The sequence below is a fragment of the Zalophus californianus genome, chromosome 1 (genome assembly GCF_009762305.2).
Source record: "Zalophus californianus isolate mZalCal1 chromosome 1, mZalCal1.pri.v2, whole genome shotgun sequence".
NCBI classification, from domain to species: Eukaryota; Metazoa; Chordata; class Mammalia; order Carnivora; family Otariidae; genus Zalophus; species Zalophus californianus.
The window spans coordinates 42190198-42206748 of NC_045595.1; the positions used below are offsets into that span (position 1 = coordinate 42190198).

At 39.1% G+C, this 16551-nt stretch overlaps 1 protein-coding gene across 18 annotated transcripts in view; it reads left to right on the forward strand.

The window, feature by feature from the left end:
• The window catches only part of CHL1 (cell adhesion molecule L1 like), a 209788-nt gene that overhangs the window by 49642 nt on the left and 143595 nt on the right, over positions 1-16551 (forward strand). For 6 of the 18 annotated variants that reach the window (XM_027585990.2, XM_027585995.2, XM_027585989.2 and 3 more), the window contains one exon: positions 7626-7717. The exons of the other annotated variants lie outside the window; for them this stretch is intronic. The gene's annotated coding sequence lies outside the window, so the exon portion shown is untranslated. The remainder of the gene's footprint in view (positions 1-7625; positions 7718-16551) is intronic. 18 annotated transcript variants of the gene reach the window in all.

Here is a 16551-nt window from a genome sequence, read left to right on the forward strand (position 1 = left end):
AAGAGCCTCTCAAATTAAAAAAAAAAAAAAGAGTGAAATGATTCCCAAGGTTCTGATTAGACTGTAATATATGAATACTAATTTTGCTTTTTGCTGTTTTTCAACACCCAGATTTATCTGAACTTGTTCACAGCACAATCTACAATTTAAGTGTTAGAAATTTTATGAGTTTGAGTTTGTGCATAGCAGATTGATATAAGTTCACCTATACATTTCAATTGTAATCATATCTATGTATAATTTATCCAAAGATATTACCCATACATCTTAACAGAGGCTTAAGTAGTTGAATGACAGAGACTATATTTTTGTAACAGAAGGTCACTCAAAAAATATGGGCTTTGTTAAATATGGTGTGTCAACTTGGGTCACCTGCTGAGACTGGTTGATGGTGCTTATCTCTACACCCTGCCCCTCCCACTGATTTATGGGCTCCGGTGGGTTCTATCATATCAGAGACTGGGCTGCATGCCCTAGGAGGTAAGAGAGTAGTGTTTTAATTTGTCTTAGCAAAGTGCTATTATGTGAGAGAAGATTAGAGCTGCCTCCCCTTGCTGGCCTATGAAGTTTTCATAAAGGTGTTGATTATTTCCCAGTGACATCCAGATCTACTGTCAGACACCACTCATGTTTAGTTATGTCAGGGCTTGGCTCCTATACTCTAGAGAGGACAAGATATAACAACCTTTCGTTTTTGAAATGTTCTCAGTGCAATGTGCTGTATTTACTGCATATGGTGATGAATTTTCTGTCAGCTTGACGGGGGCTAAGGGATGCCCAGACAGCTGGTAAAACATTATTTCTGGGTGTGTCTGTGAGTCTGTTTCTGCAGGACATTAGCATTTGAATTGTAGACTGAATAAAGAAGATCTCCCTCACCAGTTTGAGTGGGCATCATCCAATTCATTGAGGACCTGAATAGAACAAAAAGGCAGAAGAAGTGTGAATTTGTTCTCTGTTTGACCTGGGATACCCATCTTCTGTCCTATCTTGGTTCTTGAGCCTTTGGAATCATACTGAATTGCACCACGGGCTTTGCTCGTTCTCCAGCTTGTAGACAGCAAATCCTGGGGATTTCTCAGCTTCCATGTCATGTGAGCCAACTCCTATATATAGTAAATTTCTTTATATCTATCTATCTGAATATCCTGTTTGTTGTATTTCTCTGGAGAACCCTATTACCCTGCACAAAGGCAACTTACTTGGCTGATCCTACCTCTGTCTTGTTTTAATTGTGTTTATATGTCCTCAATTCAATTGCAATTAACTGTTTGTCTTATGAATATGTCTTTGAGAGCAATGTCCAGTTCAAATACATATTTGCTTTGTTAACCCTGAGGGTTGAACCTAGCACATACTAGATGCTTTATAAAGATGGGGGCAGAAAGAAAGGAAAGGAAGAATGAAGGGAGGGGAACATTATCCTGATAGATTGATTGCTCCTGGGACACCTTCTTTTTTTTTTTTTCAGTTTCTTTTTAAGGAAGTTTTATTTTTTACATTTTATTTTATTTACATTCACTTAATTAACATATATGTATTATTAGTTTCAGAGGTAGAGTCCAGTGATTCATCAGTTGTACATAAGACCCAGTGCTCATTTCATCACGTGCCCTCCTTAATGCCCATCACCCAGTAACCCTATTCCCCTACCCCTCTCCCCTCCAGCAGCCCTCGGTTTGTTTCCTATAGTTAAGAGTCTCTTATGGTTTGTCTCCGTCTCTGATTTTGTCTTGTTTTATTGTTCCCTCCCTTCCTCTATGATCCTGTTTTGTTTCTTAAATTCTACATATGAGTGAAATCATATGATAATTGTCTTTCTCTGATTGACTTATTTTGCTTGGCATAATACCCTCTAGTTCCATCCACATCATTGCAAATGCCAAGATTTCATTTTTTTTTTTGAAGGCTGAGCAGTATTCCATTTTGTGTGTCTGTGTGTGTGTGTGTGTGTGTGTGTGTGTGTGTGTGTGTGTATACCACTTATATGGTATGCCACATATACCACTTCTTTATCCATTCATCTGTTGATGGACAGCTGGGCTCTTTCCATAGTTTGGCTATTGTGGACATTGCTGCTATAAACATTGGGGTGCAGGTGCTCTTTTGGTTCACTACATTTATATCTTTGGGGTAAATACCTAGTAGTGCAATTGCTGGGTCACAGGGTAGCTCTATGTTTAACTTTTTGAGGAACCTCCATACTATTTTCCAGAGTGGCTGCACCGGCTTGCATTCCCACCAACAGTATAGGAGGGTTCCCCTTTCTCTGCATCCTCACCAACATTAATTGTTTTCTGTCTTGTTAATTTTAGCCATTCTGACTAGTGTGAGGTGGTATCTCATTGTGGTTTTGATTAGTATTTCCCTGATGCCGAGTGATGTTGAACATTTTTTCATGTGTCTGTTCTCCATTTGGATGTCTTCTTTGGAGAAATGTTTGTCTGTGTCATGTCCATTTCTTGACTGGATTATTTGCCCTTTGGGTGTTGAGTTTGATAAATTCTTTATAGATTTTGGATGCTAACCCTTTATCTGATAACACATTTACAAATATCTTCTCCCTTTCTGTTGGTTGTCTATTGGTTTTGTCAACTGTTTCCTCACTGTGCAAAAGCTTTTTATCTTAATGAAGTCATACTAGCTCATTTTTGCTTTTGTTTCTGTTGTGTCTAGCCAGAAGTTGCTGTGGCTGAGGTCAAAGAGGTTGCTGCCTCTTCTAGGATTTTGATGGATTCCTGTCTCATGTTTAGGTCTTTCATCCATTTTGAGTTTATTTCTGTGTATGGTGTAAGGAAATTGTCCAGTTTCATTCTTCTGCATGTGGCTGCCTTGGGCACCTTCTATGCTAAATTCCAGGATTGCTTTTCTAGATTCTGTAATCTAGACAATCTTCTTAGCAGTTTCTAGTCTCAAACTTGGTTTCTGATAAATTTTAATGTTCCCTTAACTCTCCTCTCTCTCATTTCCCTACCTGGCTAAGTGGGACCTGGTCTCACCATTGACATATGGCTAATCCACTTCAGGACCACTAGGAAGTAGAAGCATGAGGTATTGTCAAATGAGTATTCTGCAAAATGGAAATCTCTCTCAAGAAAGCCTAAGTGGTGGGGCTCCTGTGCGGTTTAGTTGGTTAAGCATTTGACTCTTGATTTCCACACAGGTCATGATCTCAGGGTCATGAGATCAAGCCCCAATTCAGGCGCCTGAGTGTGACTGAGATCCTCTCTCTCCCTCTCCTCCTCCCCCCACTCACACTCTCTCAAAGTAATTAATTAATTATATCTTAAAAAAAAGAAAGCCTAAGTGGAAAATAAGTAAAGTTGACTTCTTCAGAAAGAAGTTCTCTTCTTTTGCATAATTAAGTGTTAATTTTTCAGCATCTTTTGAAATGGGATATTCAAAAGTGATAAGATTCCATTAGATGCTAGAATATTTTGCATAAATAATTAATGTTTCATGTTTCAAAATGATGATACTAAACAGTTTCCTCTTTCTTTTCTTTTTTTTCCCCTTTCTTTTCGATGATATAATCAGAACTAACTCCGTGCCCTTGTCCAGAATTAATCATCCCTATCCATATTTGATGTTTACACCTTTTAAATATTTATGAGCTGTTATGTTCCTTTATTGTTGTTTACCCACTCTGGGACATTTAGAAGCCTTACATTTCTTCCTTAGCCAAGCACTCCATTCCCTTCATCATTCTCTTGGCTGTTCTTTGGACTACCTCCAATTTGCATACATAATTTCGGTATTGAGGTGCCAAAAATACGTTTGTTTCAACTGGAGTCTTATTGGATTTGCTTTCACTCAAATCATGTACACAAATAAATGTGATCTCCAAGGGATGAAAACTCAGTGAGGGCTCCAAAGGGAAGCTAGGATATATAGATAATGCTGTTAAAATGCTATAGGAAGATTTTAAGTCACTAGGGAAATGGCATCTCAAAATCCAATGATCGTAGAATGAGCAGTGTGTGGAAAATTCTGTTTGTAAGCTCAGGTCTGTGATCGTTTTGAAGGTTTTTGTTGTAACTGCAGGTTTATTTTGATGGGGTTGTGTTCAGTCTTACAACCATTTCCTAATTTTTAAATTTATTTTTTCTTTCTTGGTAATTTCAGAAGGCAGAGTCCTTTATCAGTAGGAAAATAGTTACTATTTCATTACAGAGGGAAGACTGAAGTGAAGTGACCATTAAAATATTCCAGACAAAGAGACACTGAAACCCAGGAAAACTTGCGTGATCTTTTTAATAAATGGACACTTTGGATCTTATATTGTTATTTAAAAGGAGTTTTCAAGTAGCAACATGACACACTGCACAAATAAAATATCCATGAAATTATGTAGCACAACCAAACAAATGACTTACAGTGAAATCCACTGAGGAGAGAAAATTGTGTTTTCTCAACAAAATGCCGTTTTTGCCCTAAGGCAATTCATGTTGGGGAAAGATATCATGTATAACATTGACACAAATCACAGGCATCTTCCCTAAACAGCACTTTTTATTGAACTGCACACATGTGCAAATATTTGAGGCCTCAGAGAAGAAACAAACCATTGAAATTTATCACTGCTATCACCAACTGAACTGGGGAGGGCAGCGGGAGCAGACACATTTCAGAGCCTAGTGATGAAGCGGAGAATTAAGAAGTAAATCAAGGCTTCTGATCAAAGGCTAATTTAGTCTGTCATAAATTGGTCCTACAGTGGAAGAAAGCCTCATGCACAAAGATCAAAGATTAATGCTTTTACATCCACCACCACACTCTCTGCAAAGAGGCAAGAGAAAGCAGAAGAAGGAAGGGGAAAGAAGAAATGCATCAAAGCATCCTAAGCATCCTGTGCAATATAATCTCCCTTTTTTAGTACAGCATGTACTGCTGCTGTAAACAGTGGGGTCCAGGTGCCCCTTCGGAGCCCTACATCTGTATCTTTGGGGTAAATACCCAGTAGTGCAATTGCTGGATCGTATGGTAGCTCTATTTTCAACTTTTTGAGGAACCTCCATACTGTTTTCCAGAGTAGCTGCACCAGCTTGCATTCCCACCAACAATGTAGGAGGGTTCCCCTTTCTCCGCATCCCCGCCAATATCTGTCGTTTCCTGACTTGTTAATTTTAGCCATTCTGACCGGTGTGAGGTGGTATCTCATTGTGGTTTTAATTTGTATAGGAGAAGTGGACTTGGAAAAAAAAAACACAATTCCACTTCTTAGCAACTTTACTTACATTTCTTTAATCCACACTTTAGAAGTTTCTATTATCTTAGATTAAATGTTATAGCACACATTTCTTCTGCTAAAAGGCCTTTAAAGTGTTTCGGTGGGACATTTAATTTCCCATTATGGCTGGTTTCTCAAATCATTCCCTTTGTAATTGTCACATTTTTACAGTCCTATTTAAAATGAATTTAGTTTTCCAACTAAAAATATCAAGCTGAGTTGGAAATTGAAATCTAAGGACTATAAAATAAAATGATAAAAAATGAGCCTTCAAGCCAAAGTTTTCAACTATTACATCTAGAAAGACCACTAGTAAAGTGTTTTCTTTTTCTCTTATTAAATACATAAGGATACTTCTAAAGTTGTTTTGGTCAAAATAAAATTTTATAAGATTTCTAAATCTAGGAAAGGGAAAATTATTTATTTTATACCTTGTTAGTTATTTAAATGTGTAAATATTTGGTTTGATTGGGGCATCTTTATGCTTCACTTAAATTACAGTTGTTTCAGCTTTACAAAGTTTACTTTTGACCATATTTTGTTAAACATTTAATCTTTTCTCTAGCATCACAGATATAAGAAAGAATACAGATACGTGTTTTTTTTTTTTTTTCTATTTGGTATTTTAAAACCTCACTGCTATGTTTTGCTTGATAAACAGTCTAAATGCTTTCATGTTTATCTTTACCCTTAAGGGATACATATTAAATGCATTAACTAGGTAGCCCAGGTGCTACTATCTCTACATTATAGGTTAGTTACTGAGATGTTGACCCATTCAAGGTCAACTGCGTATTTAATTGGAATTACATTTTCTGCCTCCCAACTTTTGGACTAGTACACACTTCACTGTGCCTCACTGATTTTCAAATGTACTCTAGATCCCACTCAACTGAATGGAAGCATGCAACCCCCGACATGAATTAGATCTGGTTAAATTGGTCAATCATTATCTAATTGGTCTCAAGGATTGTAGCATTAAATAGTATTTCACATTGATTTCCCTTGCTATTTTTTCTTACAATATTCCCCATTTAGTCAGCCCCTGTATGGATATGCTTTTCATTTGTGAGTACCCAATTATCATGCCTTCATGTTGGATGGAAGACCGATTAGCATGGATTAATTAAGGTAATGAAATAATTATACTTATTATGATATAACTATATAGTAACCACCATTAGTATGGCCTAATTATCTAGTAGTTATGAGTGTGTGGTTTGGAGATCTGATTTAAGTGGGCTTGAATTTGACCTTCAGTACATACTGTTCATGTGTGTGCTCTTGCAAGTTAATCACCTCGAGCCTTAGTTTTTTCATCAGTAAAGAGGAGATGATAGTACTTAGAGTTTGTTTTTTAATAGATAAATTATTTAACTGTATTATATTTTATACATGGTAAAAGCTCCGTAGTTATTACTAACGTTACTTTTATTGCCCTAGCCGTAAGGGTGTATAGATACCAAATTTTGAAACAGTCATGTTCCCATAACACCATAGTTCTGGAGGTGGGACAGGTAATGCAAATGTGGTCATAACAAGTTCTTCGCTGGGGATTTATTAAACTCAAGCTGGATAAGAGGCTGGTCACAGCAAATGATGCTGCAAACAAGCAAGACAGAAACAACAGTAAAGCAAGATGGCATTGATGGTGTTTGGGCTCCAGAATCCAGAGTTCCCTGGGGCTGGTTCTCCCTCTGCCTTTTCTCTAGTTTTTGTTTGTAGGCCAATAAATTCCTCTTAATTAAGTTTGTTTTGGATTTTTGTGACCCACTAATGGAATCCAATAATATAGTATCTTAAGAAACACATTTCTTCATCCTTCAGTTAACATTTAATACTCCCAACAGTGTCTTATTACTTATTTATTTACATGCTTATTTTTCTCTTTCCTTTACTAAAATGTAAGCTCTATTTGGACAAGAACTAGTAACACTTTTCCTCAGGTATTAGAAAATCCCTACCACCTAGTAGGCACTCAGTAAATATTGGGTGAGTGAATGGATGAAGGGAGAAAGGAAGGTATAGTCTTTAAAAAAAAAGTGCTCTCTGATCAAAGGATATACATCTATATCCTTTCTTGAATAGATTAGGTATAGATGCAAATTTAACATTTATTGAGAACTTTACATTGAGCCAGTCATCATGTTATTGTACACCTTTTAAGACTGTTAGTATCATCCCCATTTTACAAATGAGAAAATGGAGGGATAGTGAGGTAAAGTCACAGTGGTGGATTCTGTAATGTCCTGTCCCGATCAGCCTTTGAGGATCAGTTGCTCCCTATCCTGCGTGGAGTGCTGTCAGCAATCAGCCCTCACATGTCACTTCCCAACCCATTAGGTTGCCTCCACTGAAGAGTACTCCCTTGCTCAAGGTCATGTCTCCTTTCCAGGGCAACCCACATCTAAGGCCTGATATTGGAGGGATAAAGGCCCAACTCAGGACAGCTCTAAGGATCATGCCCACCCCAGAACTCCCTGTAAGGTAGGCTGAGACCTCTCCTGACACTGTATTACCACTTCACTTCTCCCTTTTGTCCAGTTCACCTTCTTCCTATCCTTTCTCCATGCTTTGATCTCCACTCCCTCATTAATAGACCAGAGTCTGCTTCTCAGGGAAAGCAGTGTGCTGTGGTGACTTGAGAAGATCCCTGCCCCAGCTCATGAGGAGGCCTCTCTGAGGACAGAAAGTGGGCTGAGAGCTGTCAGAGCTGGGAGAAGTTGAGCTCTGAAGTCTGAGTGGAGGAAGGGCTAGGCCTTCTCTAGGGTCTTGAAGATGACAACTGTAGCTGGAACACAGGGAGCTGGAAGGAAAGAGGCTTGAGAAGACCATGCAGGGCTCTGTAAACCATGCCAAGAAGTTAGACTTGTATTTTTAATTGATTCTGCCCTTCTTTCTGCTCATGCACCAGGATCTGCCTACTGCTGTCTCTAGCTATAATGGGTCTGCCCTTTGGGGCCCATTTCTGCCCTATGAAATTTTACTAGAATTTATTTTTTCCTTTCAGAATGCTATTCATAGACCCTTTCATTCTTAACCTTCTCACTGGCTTCCTACTATAATTACAGTCTCAAAAAGCAGTTGTTTTCTGGGAAAAATGATGTTTTGAGCTACTTGTTGTGACTTAGTTAATTGTGTATCGTTTAAAAATTTTTTATCCACTGAAAAGACTAGAGTTCCAGTTGTTATGATTCAAAGGCAAGAGGGAAGACTTCCTAGAGTTTTGTGTGATTATGAAAACCTTTTCAGACATTTTCACTGATCATGGTTTATACCACATTGATTTACAGTGTGGGGTCAGTCAAGTGACCCTTGGAATTCAGTGACTTCTAGGTCACAGAGCACAGATGAGTACCATACCGTCTTTGTGTTTGGTAACTGCTGGGGTGTGTGTGTGTGTGTGCATGCATGTGCATACACACACACACACACCCCAAACTATCTTGGTATCCTGTCTGGAAGAAGTCTAAAATGCTAAGGGTTTTCACTTATTTGGGGCAAGTATCAATGTGTGGCGGGAGCAACGTGGTATCTGCAATCTGGAAGATGCAGAGATAAATGGATCATACATGTGCTGCAGGCCTTATTTTCCTGCATAATTTTCCCCAGTGTTTCTTGACAACTTAGAACAATAGTTCTCACCTTTGACTGCCTGTAATAATAATTACCTGTGGCACTTTTTAGATCTAAGGTTCTCTGGGAAGATCTTCTAAAACTCTAGCTGGAGCCCAGATAGCTATTTTGTGGTGGTGGTGGTGGTGATGGTGGTAGTGGTTGATCTTTTCAACTTATACCTGTGATTTTTTGGACTGCCAGGGGTGAGAAGCATTACTCTGTTCTAATGTCTAAAAAGAAGGTGTGTGTGGATCAAGGATATTTCTTCCTTTGTCTACTCACACACAACTTTCAAAATTCCTGAGATTCATGTTCTCATTTCCAGAAGAAGGGTAAACTATCTAGAATTATACAGCAACCAGTCATCAATGGTGCTTTTGCCTCATTGCTTTCTTTGGGCTGCTACTTAGAAGTAAAGGCATGCCAAACAAAGTAAGAGGGTTCTAGACCTCTGTATGTGTCTGTGTGTGCATGACAGAGAGAAGAAAAGACAAAAAAGAAGCAGTATTCATGAACGCAATTGAAAAATGCACCAGAAATTTGATAGGTATTCTCTATCCTAGTTTTTTATTAAACTTTCAAATCAATGTATCTCACCATCAGAGCATGTAATTCCACCCACAGCACAGTAAAGCAGAGCCGCTGCTTTTTTTTTTTTTTTTAAAGATTTTATTTATTTATTTGAGAGAGAGAGAGAATGAGAGATAAAGAGCACGAGAGGGAAGAGGGTCAGAGGGAGAAGCAGACTCCCTGCTGAGCAGGGAGCCCGATGTGGGACTCGATCCCGGGACTCCAGGATCATGACCTGAGCCGAAGGCAGTCGCTTAACCAACTGAGCCACCCAGGCGCCCAGAGCCGCTGCTTTCGAGTGATGTACAGTTGCACAACTCTGAGGGATAACTTCACACAGAATTACAGTGAATGTTACTCCTTCGAGCTACGCAGTGCAGCACTCTTGCTTTGGATGTAGGAAGAAGGCCTCAGAGCAGTGGTTTTCAACCAAGGGCAATTTCGTCCTTCAGGGGACATTCAGTAATATCTAGAGAACATTTTTGGTTGTCACACTGGAGGGGGGGGAGTGGGACTGTTGCTACTGATAATCTAGAGATTAGGGTCCTGTTTTCAGTGCACAGGACAGCCTCTTACAAAAAAAGGAATTATCCTTCCCAAAATGTCCATCATGCTCAGGTTGAGAAACCCTGGCTTACTTGTACTAGTTCTCTTGCCCCCATGATCCAATGTAAATATGGAGGTAAGGGCAGGAACCTTGTCTGTTTTTTTTTTTTTTTTGGTTTTGTGTTTCCAGTATCTAGAGCAGTACATGGTACACAGTCATTACTGAGCATATTTTTTGGATGATTGAACGAGTGAACTGTTTGAACTGGGCAACCTTGTATTGCTGCCCTGGAATCTAGGTGAATGGGAACTGCATTAGGAGCCAGAAGCGAGTCCTGCCTGTCTCTGTGGTAGCCCTTACATGGAAATTCCAGTTCAAGGGGGGCCTAATATGTAGGTGACTAAAGATGTCTCTGTGGAGAGGCGCCCGGGTGGCTCCGTCGTTAAGTGTCTCCCTTCGGCTCAGTCATGATCCCAGGGTCCTGGGATGGAGCCCTGCATCGGGCTCCCTGCTCCGCAGGAAGCCTGCTTCTCCCTCTCCTACTCCCCCTGCTTGTGTTTCCTCTCTCGCTGTGTCTCGCTCTGTCAAATAAATAAATAAAATCTTAAAAAAAAAAAAAGATGTCTCTGTGGGTTTTCCGTGGTGCCTGCCATGTTCTAGTTTATTTTTCCTTGAAGTTTTGCCCACCTGGGTAACTTCAGTGCCTTGAGGCTTCATGTCATTCCTAAGATGGGGACATTAGCTTTATCAGTTCAGTATATCCCAAATTATGGGATAGATACCACTGATAGGATATAAGGTGATCAGAGGTAATCTAAGATTAAATATAATTAAATAATAGACTTAATGTAAAGCAAACATTTGTTTCTTTAATTTTTTTTTTCCTGGTACTTCAGGTTAAGTCAAAGGCTAGTTTTGTGCTAGCATGATTTTATACATTTTTTTTTAAATTTTATTTATTTATTTCAGAGAGAGAGAGAATGAGAGATAGAGAGCACGAGAGGGAAGAGGGTCAGAGGGAGAAGCAGACTCCCCGCTGAGCAGGGAGCCCGATGCGGGACTCGATCCCGGGACTCCAGGATCATGACCTGAGCCGAAGGCAGTCGTTCAACCAACTGAGCCACCCAGGCGCCCTGATTTTATACATTTTTAACACTTTCCTCCATCTCTTTTTCATAAAAAGAGTCCAGACCTCAAAATCCAGGAGTCTGCTGGTCACAATGTCTCTTTAGAACTTAACTGGTTAGGTTTCACTGTGTTTATTTTCATGTAAAATGATGCTGATTTCCCATTTATAGTTGTGAGAGGTCACATTATTGTAAGATTTTAATTTAAATAGGAAAGCCAATTAAAAATACACTCAAGTAATGCATGCTTACAAAACACATCATGAACATATCATTTGAAGGGATTGAGAAACACTGAAGTTGTTGATTTCAATAATTCTGACATCTCATCTTGAAAAAGATAGAATCTTGGGGAACACCCTGTCTGGTGGCTCTGAAAGAGGCAGCTTGTCCTGGGGGGGGTGTGAACAGATCGGTGGGGGCCGCTTGGGAGATGACTGGGGCTGCTAGAAAAAGGGCAGCCCCCCAGGAGGGAGCGAACGCCGAAAGGCCACGTAGGGCCCTTGGAAAGGCCACCTGCCTCTGGTCGTAGTGTTCCCTTCTTCCCACGTGGCTGACTGTCCAGACAGCACCAACGTCACTTCTGATTCGAGAGGCCTGGGAGAGTGAGAGGGAGTATTGTTTCATGGGAGCAAGCAGTCATGCTATTATGAGTCACAGAACATGAATCGTGCGTCACAGGTTCTCTTAGCAGACCTCCGTGGTCTTTTAATGCCACTGTGCTTTTGGGTCTTGAAGACCTTTGCATTGCCACCCAGTGTGTGGTCACCAGCCTCTGCTTCTTCTCTAATAAGGGGCCTTCCGCTTGAGGCTTTTGAGTCCGTGTTTGTATAATTGCAAACCTGGGGTTAGGAATTTGCATCTGTTTCTCTCACTGCTGCCTTGGGGGACCACAGACAACAAAATCTCATCCTTTCCCTATGACCTTCAGATGTTTGGAGAGAGGTTTTATGTCTCACTTGTGTCATCTGTTTTCCAGGAAGACAGAAACATCCCTAGCTCTTTCAACTTTTCTTTCCATGAGACAGTGCTAAACCCTCCTCCCATCTTGGGAGCTTGCCTCTGAATAAGCTCACTTGGTCTGAATCAATTTTAAATCTAAGCACTTAGACCTGGATATAACTTATGAGGGATGTCCTGAGTGGAATAAAATAAAGTGTAACAATCACATCCTCTACTCTAGGGTACCATACTTCTTTTACCTAGGATTACCAACTTTTGGGCAATTTCATCACATGGTTTATTAACAAACTCTTTCTTTTTCATACTACAGTTATGCCAAACCTTTATTTTAAGCGTTTGGCAACAGCTTTCTAATAAAAATATGTGTGATTTGTGTTGTGTGTGTGGTGGGGGGCGGGGGAGGGGTTGGGGGTAGGAATTGCAGGGACATAGGAGCGAACTGGTAAGTACCAAGAGAAGTGGGAAATTTGAAAACATGAAATATCTGACACCAAGTTCGAGCTTGGCACAGATTATATTTTTCCTTAGCCTGTTTAAAGGGAGTATTTCTCCAGGTTTGGTCTCTGAGTCACTTACATCAGCAGCATCTTATCCAAGAGGCCCTGCCTGAATCCAAACCCACCCCCCACCCCGCACGGTCTCTCATCCACCTTTGCTTGCCATTGCTCTCCCCTATTAGATTTCTATTCCTAGCTCTTATCACTACCTACATTTTATGTATTTTTATTTATGGATTAAAACAATTTATAAAAGCAGGGACTTTGTTTTTTCACCACTGTATCTGTAAGACTTAACACAGCATAATATTTGTCACAAAGTTTGTTAAGTGAATAACTGGATAAATAAGTAAAAGAATGATTTGGGATGTTAATTACATATGCAGATTCCTGGACCCCCCACTGTACCTGCTGAATTAGAATTTCTGACAGTGGGGCCCAGGACTGTAGGGATTCATTGTATGCTAAAATTTTAGCATGGCTGTTTTTGCGTAAGTGTACACAACATTCAGCACACCAAAACCAAAAACAAAGTATAAAAAGCACATTTTTGAAATATTGAAAAATGGCCATCTACCTTTACATTCTTAAAAGAAGACATGTCTGTATCAAGGCATTAGTATATGACCATTTAGATCTTTAATTTTAAGGCCTTTGCATATTACTGACCACTTGAGGATCACTACCTCCCAAACCATAACATTTGCTATAACGTAGGTCTGTTTTTTAAAGAGATGGAAGGAACTTACAGTAAAATCCTGTTTTGACTATGATGCCACCATAGCTTGAGCATTCACTCCCACTTCCTAAATCCCATTCCATTGCCAGGATGACAGCAAAGATCTGTACATACGTGGGTACTACCTGACTACTGTAGCTTACCAAACAAGTCCCAGGTAGATCATTTTAAAAAGTCACCTTACTGACACAGCTGGGCTCTCGTTTGTGAAACATTCAGAATGCTGATCTCAGAAATCCAATGCATAGTGGGATGAAAAAAATCTGCATAAAGCCTTTCCATGGAAGGAGAAATTCTTATTTTCCTATAAACTTCATTACTAATAAAATAAGGGAGAAGAGCAATAAGAAACAAATAAGATTAGGAAAGCCAAAATGGTTTTTAAATTAAGTTATTCTTCTCAGATTTTTCTATGAGACATCGGCAGCTCGGCAACCACCAGTTTATTGGAAGTTAGTCTGGTTTTTGAGTTTGAGACAGTTTGAGAAGCCTTTCTGTCTGCCCTGTTTTTTACTTATTAAATTAATTATACTTAATTTGTTTTTCAGAAGTAAATGAGAATCATCTGAATGACGAGCTAAGTTGTTAAATCCCACAATGGTTTGGTCACTTAGTTCTGCCTCCCAGCTAGCTGGACAAGGGCACACTCCATGTTTTTACCTTTGATCGTTGTACAAAAAGAAAGTCTGATATTGCATAATATAAGCATAATGAAGAAAAAATCGTCTACACAATTGCTCAGTGCAGCTGTCCACTGAAACACTATCTGTTTAGCATGATGTTTATATAATTTTTACCTTCAGGTAAACTATTGGGTCTTAAAAGAAGAAAGTAAGGAGGAAGGGAAGCAGGGAGAAAGACAGAGGAAGGAGAGGAAAGTAAGTAGGGAGGGAAAAAGAAAAGAAAGAGGGAGAGAAGGGAGAGGGAAGGAGGGAAAGAGAAAGATGAGGAAGAATGCTATATTCAGAAAATGGTATTTTTCCTTCATGAAACATCATGTGATAGGAAAGGCCAGTTACTACTAAAATTAAGCTTTGAACTGAGGTTAAAAAATCATATTGCATCCTTGAATTTCATATTCACTCTCTGTGTGCCCTCAAAAGGTCACAAATTTATTGATTTCTTGTAAAATATATGATTTGGAGCTAAATGATATTGAAGAAACATTCCAGCCTTAAAACTGTATGGCTCTTTGATTTTTAATATATCTGTTAAATTTGAAACATGACAGATAGAATATTTAAAAATATAAGCCACAAAGTTAAGGGTTGGCTATAAAGGAGCTAAACAGTATTTATAAGGAGAAATAAATTTTGAATAAAATGATAATAATTGTGAAGTACAATAAAATGATAATAATTGGACTAATTCAATCTTTAGTATTTTAATAAGAAATTAAGCAATATTTGTTATTAATAAATTCTTTAAGTCAGTAATTTAGTTTTAGGGTTTTAACAGCTTGAGTATATTCACAGCCAAGATCTATGGTAGATATGGGGCTGGTATCACACGTTTAAATGCAAAGGAAGGAGGCATCAGGAGAGGTAAAAGACAATAGGGAGTGCTGAAGACTGGAGCACTGGAGAAAACAGCCTCTTCTAAAACTGGAATGTTCTGCTCAGCTCTGGAAGATCATTGCCATGTGCCAAAGCAGGACTTGTCCTGTCAGACTTTCTACATATTTTTAATAAAAAGGACAGAAATCTGTATTTTAGTGTTAAAACTCCTAATGTTTAAGAAAAGGAAGCTGGGGTGCCTGGGTGGCTTAGTTGGTTAAGCATCCGACTCTTGAATTTGGCTCAGGTCATGATCTCAGGGTCATGGGAATCAAGCCCTTATTTTGGGCTCTTTGCTGAAGGGGGAACCTGCTTGAGATTCTCTCTCTCCCTCTGCCTCTCCCCCTGCTTGCACTCTCTCTGTCTCTGTCTCTGTCTCTCTCTCTTTCTCAAGGAAGAAAGAAAGAAAAGGAAAGAAAGAAATGGAAGCTAATGGGGTGCTGGGCTGGCTCAGTCAGAAGAGCATGCGACTCTTGATCTCACTGTCATGAGTCCAAACCCCACACTGGGTGTATAGATTGCTTTAAATAAATAAATAAATAAACTTCAAAAAAGGAATGAAGGGAAAGGGAAGGGGAAGGGAACTAATTTAAGCCTCCACAAAAGCCACTGTGCGAGCTAAACAAAATGCACCTATGAGCATTTTGCTGCCTTTGATTCTAGGGTCTTTGGAGGTGCCTTCTACTACTCATTCAACTACCAGGTGAACTACTATCAGTTGTCAAAGTTTAGTGATAGCTTTTTAATGATCTCATTTAGATATTTAAAGATTGTCTCTTTGGAATTCCAAATGGCTGAAACATGAAGATGATATAGGTACCGTGCAAAGTGAAGGAAGTTTGGAGTTTTTTTTTTTTTTTTTTTTTTTTTGTAGCTTTCTCTGCTACTCCCAAGCAGAGTTGCTCCCAAGCAGAATCCAGAAGCTCTGGCACCTAAGCTCCTTAGAACAGAAATGAGCTGCTCCATTAACCTGCTTCTGTCCACTCTAGTGCTCTGAGACTAATGGTAATTCATCAAATGAACTCTTCGCCATCTGAAAGAGCTAATTCAGACTCATCCCCAGGGTGGTATTGATGCATTAAGAGGCTATGGCTCTTGGAATAGTTAATAAAAAAAAAAAAGTAATAGACTTGCTGAATAGTTAACTGAAAATTTCTCATTTATACCATGATGGTTCTGAATTTTGCCAGCTACTTCTTTGTACCACTGTGTCAGTTTCTTGTTTGTTATTTTGTTTTCTCTTAAGGAAGAATAATGTTAGAGAAAGGAAATGTTCATTTGTTACTGGAAACTTCCAATTATAGGATGTACTACACAGGACATCATAAGAGATCCCTTGTTTCCAACTTGCATTTGTCACTTCTCCAAATCACTCATATATCCATATATTTGTTTTTCTATCTAGCTAAGATTTATTCACATAATTGGTTTATTGAGTCCATTTTCTCAAAGATGAGAATTATATTACATTTTTGATTTATGCATGTATTTGCTTTTCTGCGTCTTACTTTTAAATTTTTACAGTTCTTGGAACATAGAGAACATGCACCACATTTGTGTTGGCTTAGTGGATGTTGAAAGAGTGCTTTTAATGATGCCACATATTTTTTACTTTGTTCGTAGCTACACACAAATGTGTAAGGTACACCTTTTGAATGGATCCATGTGCAGTGCCAGATGGGGGTAACACAAAGTGCTAATAAT